This window comes from Amborella trichopoda, chromosome 2, assembly GCF_054954075.1.
Source record: "Amborella trichopoda isolate Santa Cruz 75 chromosome 2, AtrichopodaSantaCruz75HAP2 v2.0, whole genome shotgun sequence".
Lineage (NCBI taxonomy): Eukaryota > Viridiplantae > Streptophyta > Magnoliopsida > Amborellales > Amborellaceae > Amborella > Amborella trichopoda.
The window spans coordinates 53,862,639-53,875,553 of NC_142337.1; the positions used below are offsets into that span (position 1 = coordinate 53,862,639).

General features: G+C 34.8%; 2 long non-coding RNA genes across 2 annotated transcripts; both read right to left on the minus strand.

The window, feature by feature from the left end:
* Positions 1-1,005: 1,005 nt before the first annotated feature.
* LOC148783349 (uncharacterized) lies at positions 1,006-6,365 on the minus strand. The gene is made up of 2 exons (XR_016049604.1): positions 6,211-6,365; positions 1,006-2,595 (listed from the first exon to the last, which is right to left on the minus strand). It is a non-coding gene; the product is annotated as an uncharacterized LOC148783349 (long non-coding RNA).
* Positions 6,366-11,311: 4,946 nt separating this feature from the next.
* LOC148783350 (uncharacterized) lies at positions 11,312-12,065 on the minus strand. Its single transcript, XR_016049605.1, has 2 exons — positions 11,981-12,065; positions 11,312-11,881 (listed from the first exon to the last, which is right to left on the minus strand). It is a non-coding gene; the product is annotated as an uncharacterized LOC148783350 (long non-coding RNA).
* Positions 12,066-12,915: the final 850 nt, after the last annotated feature.

Genomic DNA, 12,915 nt, shown 5'->3' on the forward strand with positions numbered 1-12,915 from the left:
AGAGATCATGAATATGAAAAAATATATAAATTTTAAAAATAAGAAATAATAATTCTATTAAGAAAACATTTGCACTGTGAATTTCAATTGTGATGGATCACCAATTTGCATCCATCTTTAAAATGAATGCTTTATACGTTGGGAACCGCAAATGTAGAATGCAGTCCCTGCCTCATGAAACAATTTTCCTTTAGTTTTTCTATTTACTCCAAAATAACCCTTATTACGTTGTCTGAATTGGGGTTATTTATTTTTTGGCTTAGTTTTCAGTTTGGAACTTCAAGTTTTAATTCTTTTATTTAAATAAAATGTTTTGGAGCTTAAAGTTGTGAACCATTGGTTTAGAAAACCAATTTGGGGCTGTAAGAAATTCAACTAAAGTTAGATCCCTCATAAGCACAAACAAATGAAAATCAAATTAGGAAACAAAAAGCCCTTAGAATAAAAGAAGGCATTGTCTACAAAGGGGCTATTTATAATTTATACATGGAGGTCATAACCATATACATTCATAAAATGTCAAATTGGATGGCTTGAGGTGAAAGCATTTTTTACAAAAAGGCCATTTATAATTTATACATTAAAATCATAACCATTCACGCTCATAAAATGTCAAATTGGATGGCTTGAGGTGAATTGTGAAGTATGCTAATTTTGGTTTTTGAAATTGTGTCTATCCAATGACACTCTTACAATCAATCACCCATTTTAAAATGTAAAAGACAATAATGATTATGACTTTTACGTACAAAAGATAAATGGCCTCTCTGTAAACAATCTCATGAAAGAAATCACAACCCATACCAAGAACTTAAGAAAAAGTATACAATAAAACCATTCGTCTTTAGTACAAGGTGATCACAATTAATCTTGATCATTAGATGCAAACGTAGATGGTTGCCTTTATTCTATTGACCAATCTCAAACTCTAAAACAAATTTTCTTGAACTTTGTGATACACCCAAACTATTAGATTTCATTTCGGATGGCTGTAACTAATTATGATTTCTTTGTATCAAAGGCAAATGCTCTCATTGTATGCATTTCCATAACTTTATACACATAAATTTGTATCAACATTTCAATTATAGATAGATACCTCAAAGGACGAACAAATATATAAAATTAGAAAAAGAAAGCATAGACCATTACCAATAAATTAAATTTGCATCAACAGTTCAATTAGAGACGGATCCCTCAGAGCAATGTGTTTAAAGCTAAGGAGTGAGGGTTTGTAAAGAATCAGCCTGTGCAAATACCCAAACTTTCTGGTGCTCCACTTCAATTCACTTCTCTGTCCGCTCCTCAAATTGAATAAGGAGATGCTATGACCCAGCATGCCAATAAAGAGAAACTCACCGTGCATCATCATCGTCACTTTGAGATATGCAAAACAGTTCTCAAAATTTGTCCAGTTTTTCCCAAGGCCCATTTCTATCATTTTATCCCATCTTCTTTCCTGGGCCTCAAAACCCATATTCCCATTCTGCATTCTTTTCTATTGCCCTCATGAAACCAACCATGAACAAAACATATGTGCCCATCCCATTCAAGGAATTTAAACCCAAAATCGGAGTAATCCGGGCGTGGGAGTCCTGTGGACAATGGAAGGCTCTCCTCCCACTCCTCTCTCGCTGTGTCGAAAACCTCGATGTTATACCCTCCGGATTCTCCTGCATAGAAAACATTGTAGAATTTTCCGAGCATGCATGTGAGAATGTTGCGGAATACATTGAGAGGCCATCGACGGCGGCCCGGAGACCTCACTTCCATCCACTTTCCAGCGTTCGATGAGTATAGCATCCAAAAGAGTGATGATGCCAGCATATAAAATGTGGTGCTCACAGGGTTGTAATAGAATCCAAACATGAAACTGTATCGGAACTTGAAATCCTTCTCGACGGTCATAAAATCAAGGGTGATAGGGTTAAAAACGTTGAGGCCAAAGCCGAACTTATTTCCGCATAGCATACCATTGCTGCAAGCCAGGAGCCTAAATGATGGGAGGGTTTCGATTGAGTTTAGAAGGAAAGAGAGAGAGGGAATAGCATTGTCCAGAATCTGGTTTGGTAAAAATAAGAGCAAAGGGAGTGGATGCCGACGGAGGTGCGAGATAATGGGTTCGTGCGAAAGAGAGAGAGGAGAGTAGTTCATTCCATTGTTTAGAAACGGATCTGAACCTGCCAAGGGCTTTTAAAGGGACTCCCAATAAAATTTGTTCCATAATATCATCACACATGAAAGTCTTGCTCGGTGCCTGAATCTTCAGGCGGCGATTTCTTCTGTTCAGAAACAAGAAACTTTCTCTTCCTTTCTCCTTTGGATGCTGATCTCTTCCTTTTTGGGTATGAAAGAGCTTCACGAATGAGAAATTCGAGGGTAGGAACCTTGTCCAATGCTCCTTTTAATACTGATCTCTTCTGTTTTGGGTATGAAACTTCTTCGAGAATAAGGACTTCGAGGGAAGGAACCGTGGCCAATCTCTTCCCCACTGCCGTTGCTCTCTTTGTCTTTGAATTCTTAGGGAACCTCTTCTGCACCATGGTTGAATATGATAAGAGGTAGTAGGTGGGTGTGGCGTTGGACCGGTGTTTCCTTAATAAAAGAGAGATACATAAAAGTTAGAAATGGGGATACCCAAAAAAAACACTACAATAAGTTGCAACCTATTTAAGTTTGAATTCAAACGCAATAAATTTGAATTTAAACTGTAATGCAACCTTAAACAATCCAATTAAAGGGCAATATTTACCCAAAAAAAAATTAAGGGCACGGACACTTCTAAATTTTATCATAAATGTAATTCGATATCAAAAATTATTATTATGATTTGAGAATTTATTTTCATCTCTAATTACAAAATTTTCAACTTTAAAAATGATTCAAATCAAGTAAATCTATAAACACATAAAAATCTTAAAAATTGACGGTTCAAATAATATGTTGTAAGATACACTATTTCACGGGCTCGAAATCTTTTTATCTTTTCATATTCATATATCTCGATGTCGAGATAATCAATCAGAGAGTTTTTCAACATCTAAAACAACCATTTATGATGGATTTTTTAGGTGTATCTTTAATCTACATTTTAAGGTTACAACCTTATTTAAACTTTTTCCATAAGAATCCTATGATATATGTGATCGATTGATATTAAATGAAGCTCAAAGTTGTACTCACCAAAAAAAGGGCCGGAGGAGATATACGAATTTATTTAGGACGTTATACGGGAAGATAAAAGATTATTATTTTCTTTCTTTTTAATTTCGATTAGGAGGCTTCCTATGACAATTAAATTTTCTTTTTAATTTCGATTAGGAGGCTTCCTATGACAATTAAATTTTCTGTTAGGAAGCTTTGTAGAGATAGATCTAAGAAAGAATTCCTAATGTTTCTTGGATTGCACGGAGAGGAGGATATAGGTATTAAAGGAACGGGATGAGAATTAATGAAGATATTTAAGGGACATAGGCATTTGAAAGTATTTTAACGGCTTCTAGAGAGGGGTTACAAGAATATATAGATAAAATAAAAAATTAAAAATTAGAGTGATTTACGTAAGGTCGCTCCTAAAATTTAAAGTAAAATATGAAATGCTCTGCTCAAATTACAAAGAAAGTCAGTCAACCCATTTGTTTTATCTTTCCAATATTGCCCCTCGATCGATTTAACTTTTGAATTATTATTTTTTTAGTTTTTTCGTTAGTAGGGCAATGCCCCAAGCTTTAAGGGGCCACCCTACTAATGAAAAAACTGAAAAAAACTAAAATAAATCAAAATTCAGTTTGACCAAGAAGCAATTTTGAAAAAAAAAAAATATGGGTTGATTGACCTTATTTATAATTTTGGCCAATAAATGGAGCATTTTATATTTTACCTAAAATTCTAGGGTCCCTACGTAAATCACTCTAAATATTCAAGAAATAGGCGATGTACCTAATTTGTTTGGCTTAGGCGCTTGGCCAAGTTTCGAATAGGAAGGACTTTTATCTTCAATTATCTTACTTGGGGATATTTTTGTTTTACTTGAAATAATGGAATCCATCTCACTATAAGTAAATGATTATTTTCAAACAAAAAAATTGAATTTTAAGTTCTTGAAATTCTAGATCATTCCATTTAAAAACTCGAAAGTTCTAGCGCAACCTTGGATGTTTTTTTTTTTTTTTTTTTTTTTTTTGCACATAAAAGAGCGAGAGTTTATTTTTATTTTTATTTTTAGTATTTTATTTTATTTGAGGTTGATTGAAAGGTTCTAGAGATCACATCTCCAAAATTTGGGATCTAAACAATGCTCCCAGTATAACTTAAACAAATAATTCTGAGACTGAATTCAATAAAGCCATGGCATTAACAACACAATAAAATTTCGGTGAGCAAGAGAAAGGACAATAATTCAGGAAAAGCCCCAACCGCAAGAAAATTAAAAATAAACAAGTTTTAAAAACTCAAGAACCAGATTTTGAAAAAAAATCATAAATGGAAGATATCTAACAAATATCTCTGAGACTGAATTCAAAGAAGCCATGGCATTAAAACATAATAAAATTTCCGTGAGCAAGAGAAAGGACAATAATTCAGGAAAAGCCCTAACCGCAAGAAAATTAAAAATAAACTAGTTTTAAAAACTCAAGAACCAGATTTTGAAAAGAAAATCATAAATGGTACATATATAAATAGCTTGGCTTCACATGACAAGACCCAAAAAAAACAAACAAAAGACTTATAAATTCCAAAAAAGACAAAACCAAGAAAAACAGGAGATGGAAAACAAAAAAAACAATAACAAAATCCAAAAACAGAAGAAAATATACATATGAGAACTAAAAAAAACTGAGAATGAAGACAACATGATGGATTTGAAAAAACATTTATCTTGATCCTTAAAAACTATCCAAGATCCACGTAAATAGAAGCCTAATGAGGAACATCATATATCAGATTTTAATTTTTTCTCACTAATAAAAACACAAAAACAACAATAAAACAGAAAATGGATAGTCAAGAATAAGATAAGGAAAAGTATATAAAGAGACCACTTACCTCCTTACAAGGTAGTCACAATTAATCTTGACCATTAGATGTGAAATTGAGTGGCTGCATTTATTTCAATGACCATGCACACAGTTCAAAAGAAATTTTTTCGAACACCCAAGCTATCAAATTTCACATAGTAATTGCGACCTCATGTAAATGGTCCCATTGTATACAATTCCCTAAGATAATGACCATAAAATCAGTAAAAAAAAAGAGAAAAAAAGACCAAGCCAAAATCCATCACAATGAGTAGCCCAAAAACTTTTACTTTTACTGTCATGGCTGTAAGAACAAATTTGAATCCAAAACCAGGGAAAATGAAGCCTACCGTTCACACATTATCAGAGCAAATCCTTCAAGATTATATAGTAACAACCCTTTATTTTTTTGAAATTAATTTCAATAACTACTATATAAACTTTCAGGAACAAATACTAGCTGAAGCATTGAGCTTCGAAGTACATATAATTAGGGATCTAAGGCTTAAGAAATCAATAAATGATACACGCACATGAATCCCAATAAGAGTACTAAGCCAAATAAGAATACAAAAGAAAACAAAATACAGTAAAATAAAGAAAAGAAACAAATACAGTAAATAAAAAAGACCAACGAGACAAACAATAGAAATATACAACAAAAATTACAACACAAAACGAAAAAACAAAAATAAAAAATGAAGTTAATCCAATTGTTTTTAGGCCTTTTTAAACCTAAGTTTTAGGCCTTTTTAAACCTAAGTTTCCATAAAGCTTTTTAATGTGGAAAGGACCTTTTTAAACCTAAGTTTTTAGGCCTTTTTAAACCTAAGTTTCCATAAACCTAAGTTTTTAGGCCTTTTTAAACCTAAGTTTTTAGGCCTTTTTAAACCTAAATTTCCATAAAGCTTTTTAATGTGGAAAGGGCCTTCAGAGAGTCCTGGAAACTATACTTAAAAAGCAAAATAAGCGCTTTAATTGAGGAAATAGTAGTAGTTTCTGTAGCTTTAAGGCTTTTAATTGAGGAAACGCTAAGATTTCTCGATAGGTTTAACTCTCTGGTTTCTCAGAAGACAATTGAGCTCCACCGAACATTTAATAGCGGAAACTAGGGTTTCAGTAGTGAGAGAGCAGAAGAGAGAGATCAGAGGGAGAGAAGGAATGTGAGAGAGAAGATGGGAGAGAGGCGTACCTGGTTGCAGGGAGGAGAGCGGTTAAGGCTTGGAGACAAATCACTTTGGATGGAAGAGAAAGAGGGAGGAAAGCGCCTAGGGCTTGCAGCGTCAGAGATGCGAGAGATCAAAAAACGACGTCTCCTTCGGGTTTTGAACTCGAAGGCCTTCCCAAACTTAAAACTTCAACGATTTTAGGCGGACAATAAACGTTTGCTTTATTTTTTTCCTTCTTTATTATTTTTATTTATTTATTTATTTTTTAAGATAAAATGATAGATACCCAAAACAAAAAAACGAACTTTGTAAATATCCATTATGGTTTTTGTTCTTATCAAAATACCAAATAATTTTTATTATTACTGTCATGTCCTTTTTAGTTTTTGAAAAACCGAAATGAGCCTTATTTCAGTTGTTGAAACACCGAAAATAGCCTTGACACTTTAAAACTTTATTTACTCTACCCTCTGCATCTCATGTTCGAGTGGTTTTCTCATTTAGCTAGATAAAGTCTCAGTTGCTCTCAAGGTTCTTTTATTAGATAGTAGTTTAGGCGTGGAATATAAATGGTTTCCTCGTAGCTAGAGAAAGTCTCAGTTGCTCTCAAGGTTATTTTCCTGAACAGTAGTTTAGCTGTGGAATAATGATGGTTTCGCTGTGGAATAGAAATATTTTCTTAAAAAGCAGTTTAATTGTGGAATATAGATTGTCTTTTTCTGGATAGTGGTTTAACTGTGGAAAAAAGATGAGAGATCGACATGTGATGTTGGTCAAGATAGTGCTTGTAGATGTACCCTTCTTGAGGTAAACTACGTAAATCTTTGTCTTCTTGTGGCGTTTGTGTTTCATGTTTTATTTTTATATTATAACTCATATTCTCGTCTATTTTATTTCTAGCTGGATAAGTACAAGGTCCTAATGGGATCCAACATTATGGATCTGTTTCAACATAGGGCTGTTAAATCCTAACATGTTGTTGCGTGTCTAAATATTTTCCATCATCGTATGTGCCTAGGGGTCATTCAGTTCACTATGAAAATAATTCCCAAAATTTTGTTCGGTTAGCTGGATAAGTACAAGATCTTAGTGGGATCTAACTTCATGGATTTTTTGTTTCCACATCTAAGAGGGCCAGTAAATCCTAACATGTTGCATGTCAAAACATTTACCATATCATCTGTGCCTAGGAGTCATTTGGTTCAACATGAAAATAATCCCCAAATTAGTTATTTGTATGAAGATAGAGGCTGCCTTTAGTTCGTACTTTTAAAGAAGTAAAAATTTATTCTATGCTCAAAATGTATACCATAAAATGACCTTTCGATGTGAAAAGAATGGTCGAACTCAATGTTATCAAATTCACTTCGCTTAGGAAAAAGAGGCCAAAACCTTTGGAGTTTAGGCATAAACTGAAGCGAAGTAAAGCTTGGTACAACTTTGATTAGATTCGGACAGCTTCGGTCAGATTCGGATTGCTTCGGTCAGGTTCAAACTGCTTCGGGCTGCTTAGGGTAGAGTGATTTTGAATTATATTACAAGCTCAAGATTTTTTATGGATTTTGACGGCATTTCTCGTATTTTGAAGGTATTTCATGGATTTATGATTTATAGTGAAGGTACGTACATATTGATTTGTAAATCGATAAACAACAAATAACCAATATTAATGCAGACAAACACGTTGAACAATATTTACTCAAAACAACAAATACAATATAGTGTACTACTATATATATCAACATAATATACTAGTAAATAAATCAATTGTTCAATAAACGACCCAAAACAACAAATATTAATACAAACACAAAATAAACAACAAATAATTATACAAATAAACAACTTCAACAATGTTTACCCAAAAAAAATCTACTTCAACAATACACAAGAAATAGTTAAACATAAATAAAATATTGTATTAATTTTGACAAAATTAATCAACAGTATAAGGAAAGAATAAGAAAGGTACCGATCAAGACCAGCTTGAGAGCCAATCTCTTCAAGTTTGTGGGATATTGTATTGGGGGATAGAAAAGTTTGTAAGATACTGCTTTGCGGGGACACAAATTTTTGGAACCCTTAAATATCAAGAAAAATGATCCTAGGAGCTTGTATGATGGGGTTAAATTGGGTTTTATGCACGAAAATTATCGATTTTAAAAAATCGAAACTAAAAAATTTCGGTTTTTTAAAAATCGAAATAAAGCTCTTTTCTATTTTAAAAAAAATCGAAAAAAGGTAAAACCATCTTTTTTAAAAAAAATCGTTATGAAGTTAAAAAACGAACATACCAATAATAATGAAAACTATTTGGTATTTTAATAATAATAGAAATTATAGTGGATATTTACATAATTTTCCTTATTTGTAATATCACATCCTAGACTCAACACTCTTTTCTTTTCTATTTACCCCCCCCCCCAATCAGGAAGACACAAAATTAAGATAAATATGCTCTGCTCCTATCTTTCTCTCTCTACCTACCCTCTCTCTTTCTCTCTATCCACCCTCTCTCCTTCTCTCTCTACCTGTCCTCTCTCTATCTATCGTCTCTCTCTACCCGCTCTCTCTCCTTTGGACTTTGTATCTAGTCTCTACCCAACTCTCTCACACTCTCTCTATCTGCCCTCTCTTTCTCCTTCTACCAGCCCTCTCTATAACCGCCCTCTCTCTCCTATGGATCTTTTTTTCTCTTATAGATTTGTCTTGTTTCTCTCTACCCGCTTTTCTATCTCTAAAAATAAAAATTGGGAGGGAGAGCAGAAAAATAGGCAGAAAAAAAAAAAAAACAAAATGAGTAGAAAAAAATGGTTTTTCCATTTCTCTCTCTCTCCCAATCTATGGTTTCAGAACTCATGCTTTCAATGGCAAAAATTATGCGTTTGTAACAAATTTATGAGCCTGCGCGCTTCTTGACACCAACTGTAACTAGACATAGAGTTGGTAAGTTTTCTTTGATTTTGAAAAAGGCTTAACAGTTTTTGCTTAACAAACTCAAGAAATTTAGAGAGAAAAAGTTCGCTTTTGAATTTTGCAGTTGCAGGACGATCTTTTCTGAATTCCAAAATTTTGTATATAGAGAGAGACGGATAAACAAAGAGAGAGAGGGGGCGGGTAGCCAAAGAGAAAGAGAGAAGGCAGGTAGAGGAAAAGAGAGATAGAGAGTGTAGGTAGAAAGGATGAGAAAAGGCGGGTAGAGAGAGAGGGGGTAGAGAGAAAAGGTGGGTAAAGAGAGTGAGAGGGCAGGTAGAAAGGGGTGGGTAAAGAGAATGGGGGTAAAGAGAATGGGGGTACACATTCAAGACATAGAATGGGGGTACAGTTGGCATACAGATGCCTCCGTAGGTGTAGAGGTACGGTGCCTTTCAAATTTTACCATGGTATATAATTTTGATGTAAAATGTTATTAAGATTATCTCAAAATCTATTTTTATATCTAATTATAAAATTTTAAATTTCAAAAATGATTAAAATCAAGTAGATCCATAAACATATGAAAATCTTGAAAATGAACGGTATAAATAATATGTTGTAAAATGCATTATTTCTGACATTTAAAATCTTTTTATTTTTCATAGTCATACATCTCGATGTCGAGATGATCCATCAAAAGGTTTTTCAACTATAAAACTACCTTTTTCTATGGATTTTTGAGGGGCATCCGTAGTTCTACATTATAAGATAGCATCCTTGTATAAACTTTTTCCTAGAATGGGCGACCATAACCAAGTTTTACCTCGAGTCCAAGCAGTTTAACATCATCTGATAAGATGTCATACAGGTTTGGGTGAAGTGCATGGACCATATGTCATGCAATTTTAGGTGATGTGATGTGACATTTTTTGCCCGGAGCACCCGTTGTAGGGTTTTTATCACAACCATCATTTTCCCTTTTGCCTTCTTTTTTCTTTTCCTTTTTTTTTTTTTTCTTAACAGACGTTTTTTGTTATTTTCTTCTTTTTTTTAAGGGGGCAATATGGGTGCAATAAACCCATGGCGTGTCGCACGATTATGTGATTTGCCTAAAACACGATCCACTGGGGAGCATGGGACCACCTTGCTCTTAATAGGGTTCCTCTGTGGAACATCGCACCTTTGGGGTGAATTATGTTGCAACTAGGTGATAAGATGTCACACCTTTGGATCCTGCCCTGGCCGGACCATAAGCCCCTAGCCCTGGCATGGCTGAGCTGGGCCAGGTCTAGGTCCAACACAAACCAAGAAAAATAGAAATAAAAAGACAGTCAAGGACACCTACAACACAGGAGGAAACCAAAGCTCAAGTACGCCTCCCGGAGAAATGCAGAAATGGCTGACTGCAGTAAAAGGGGACCGGTGGCCGTACTCAATTGCTCGATGTGCCTTGCCACAACAAAAACTATCAAATATTCCCATCTTTTTATTTATTTAGGTGTGCAAAATCCAATTAAACCTCTCAATAATTTTCTCCAAAAAGAACGCTGACCATGAAATCATTTCAAAAAAAAATGGACAGATAAAGGGAAAAATATAGGGATGGGAAGGCACATGTATTTTATTTTTGTTTGAAGTAATGTACATCTAATTCACCAAATGGTAAAAGATTTTATACTGTCTATTAACTTCCTCGGGTAAAATCCTATCCAAAGGCAACTTCAGGACCCCAAATTTTAGGAATGTAACATTTACAACTAATAGACGGACCTCAAAAGAGGAAACTTTTAAATCACACTCTTTATGCACTTCAAAAAAAAATGTCTCAAAATTGAAAAAACACTTTAGGGTGGGATCGAAGTGTTAGAAAACGTACTTTTTCTTTCTTTTTAAAACAATCATCTAATGATTGTTAAGAGGTTCCAAAGTTTCATACTAAACAATTCCTCGCAAATAAGTCTTATCCCCGAGGGATTAGATGTATGATACGCTCCCATGGATCATAGCATACACGCTCCAAATAACATGTATGCTAAAATGTGAAGGAAAATGCCAATTATGATGATTACGTTGAACGATTAATATTGTTGGAAACAATAAAGGGTATTACACTAAATGGAAAAAGGAAAGCCCAATTTCAGGAAAGTAAAAGGGTAATACAAAATTCAATTTTGAAGAGGGAAGAATAAAGGGCGTTTGTAAGTTCAATTTTAGAAAGGAATCAAATGCAATAAATTTCAAACACATGCATCTCAAAAACAGTCCGCATCTTCATCTGCCTCTTCAATCTACACACTGCAGGCAGCATCCCATCCTGACGCCATTCACCACAACTCTAAATGTATACAATTCAGACCAATGTGGAGGTTGGAGAGGGAAGAGAGGAAAATTCCATTCACCACAACTCTAAATGTATACAATTCAGACCAATTTGTGGAGACTGGCGAGGGAAAGAGAGGAAAATGGCTACCAACAACCAAAATCCTCTCAAGAAAACAATGCCCCTTCCACATAAGGCATGGCTGCCTCTGTCCTTTTTCTCTCTAACCCCCACAATTTCCCTAGATCTGCACCCTCTCAAACCACACTCTGAGCCACCAAAGCGCGCGCAGCAAGCACCAATCATAAAGTACTACAACTTCTGTGTAAACTCGACAAACCAAGTCTTGTCAAGCACGCATTGCAATCACACCAAGCACTACAACTTCTGAGTAAACTCGCAACACCCAAGTGTTACAACTTCAGCATAACATCACATAGGTCCGACCAAAATGCAACCTAGCAGGGAGCACTCAAATTGGAGTAACAAATGCTACAGAAGCACTGGACTATATCCATGAGAATATGAAGATTCAGGAAAAGAATCACGACATGTACCCCCATGCGGCGCAAGAAAACCGTCATGAAGATCATCAGTATATTCTTAAGACTGCGCACAACTAAGCCAATGCGCTCGAGAAATCTGCAGCAATAAAGACGTCAAGGGGATGCAAGCCTTGCAGTTGGTCGTCAGATTTGTGAAGCTGTGATGTGGGGGCCTAATTCAGAACTTCCCACACATTCAAAGAGATGAGGAACTCAACAAGCTCATTGATGTATCTTGAGCATGGTTCTAATTCCCCTTGTGGGTGATTCGTTTGTTTGTTATCTTTCTTTGCAGTGTGAGTAAAGATGTTGGTCTTTACCCATTGCAATAGTGGGAAAGCTCCAACACTATTTGCAGCCCGTATAGGTGCTTTTTTATAATTAACTCCATGTTTTTCTTGCTGGTTAAAGTGCTGTTTGTTTTCTATGGCAATAAGGCTGCCAGTCAGAGATGTTATCAGTGGGAACTTGTGAAATTGGACGAAAAATTGGACATTGGTCATGGTTGATTTATTATGAAATTCAAGGTTAGCATTAATAAGCAGCTCCATATTAGGTGTCTCTTCTCTTTCTTGTAGTGATTGTCTGAGAAAATAAAAAACAAAGAAACAACATCTAATGTTAAACAACATTATGACTCCATGAATACTAGTTAACTATACATTCTTCTGTCCATTTCACAACATATGGGTCTCAACTATGTATTCAAGATCGTTGATTTGAGTTGAGATCTACTCTTAAGAAGGGATGGTTAGTTATACACAGGCACATCAACTCTCTTATGCTTTCAGGTGCACATCAAATGTTCTGCATGACATCTAGATTCCAAAATCATTTGAGAAATGAATTCTTAAAACTAAGATTAAGATCTTGAAGGATCGTCTGCTGTACTCTGGTCCTCTGAATCAATCTTCTCACAGTATACATTCCAAGCCATACAACAATAG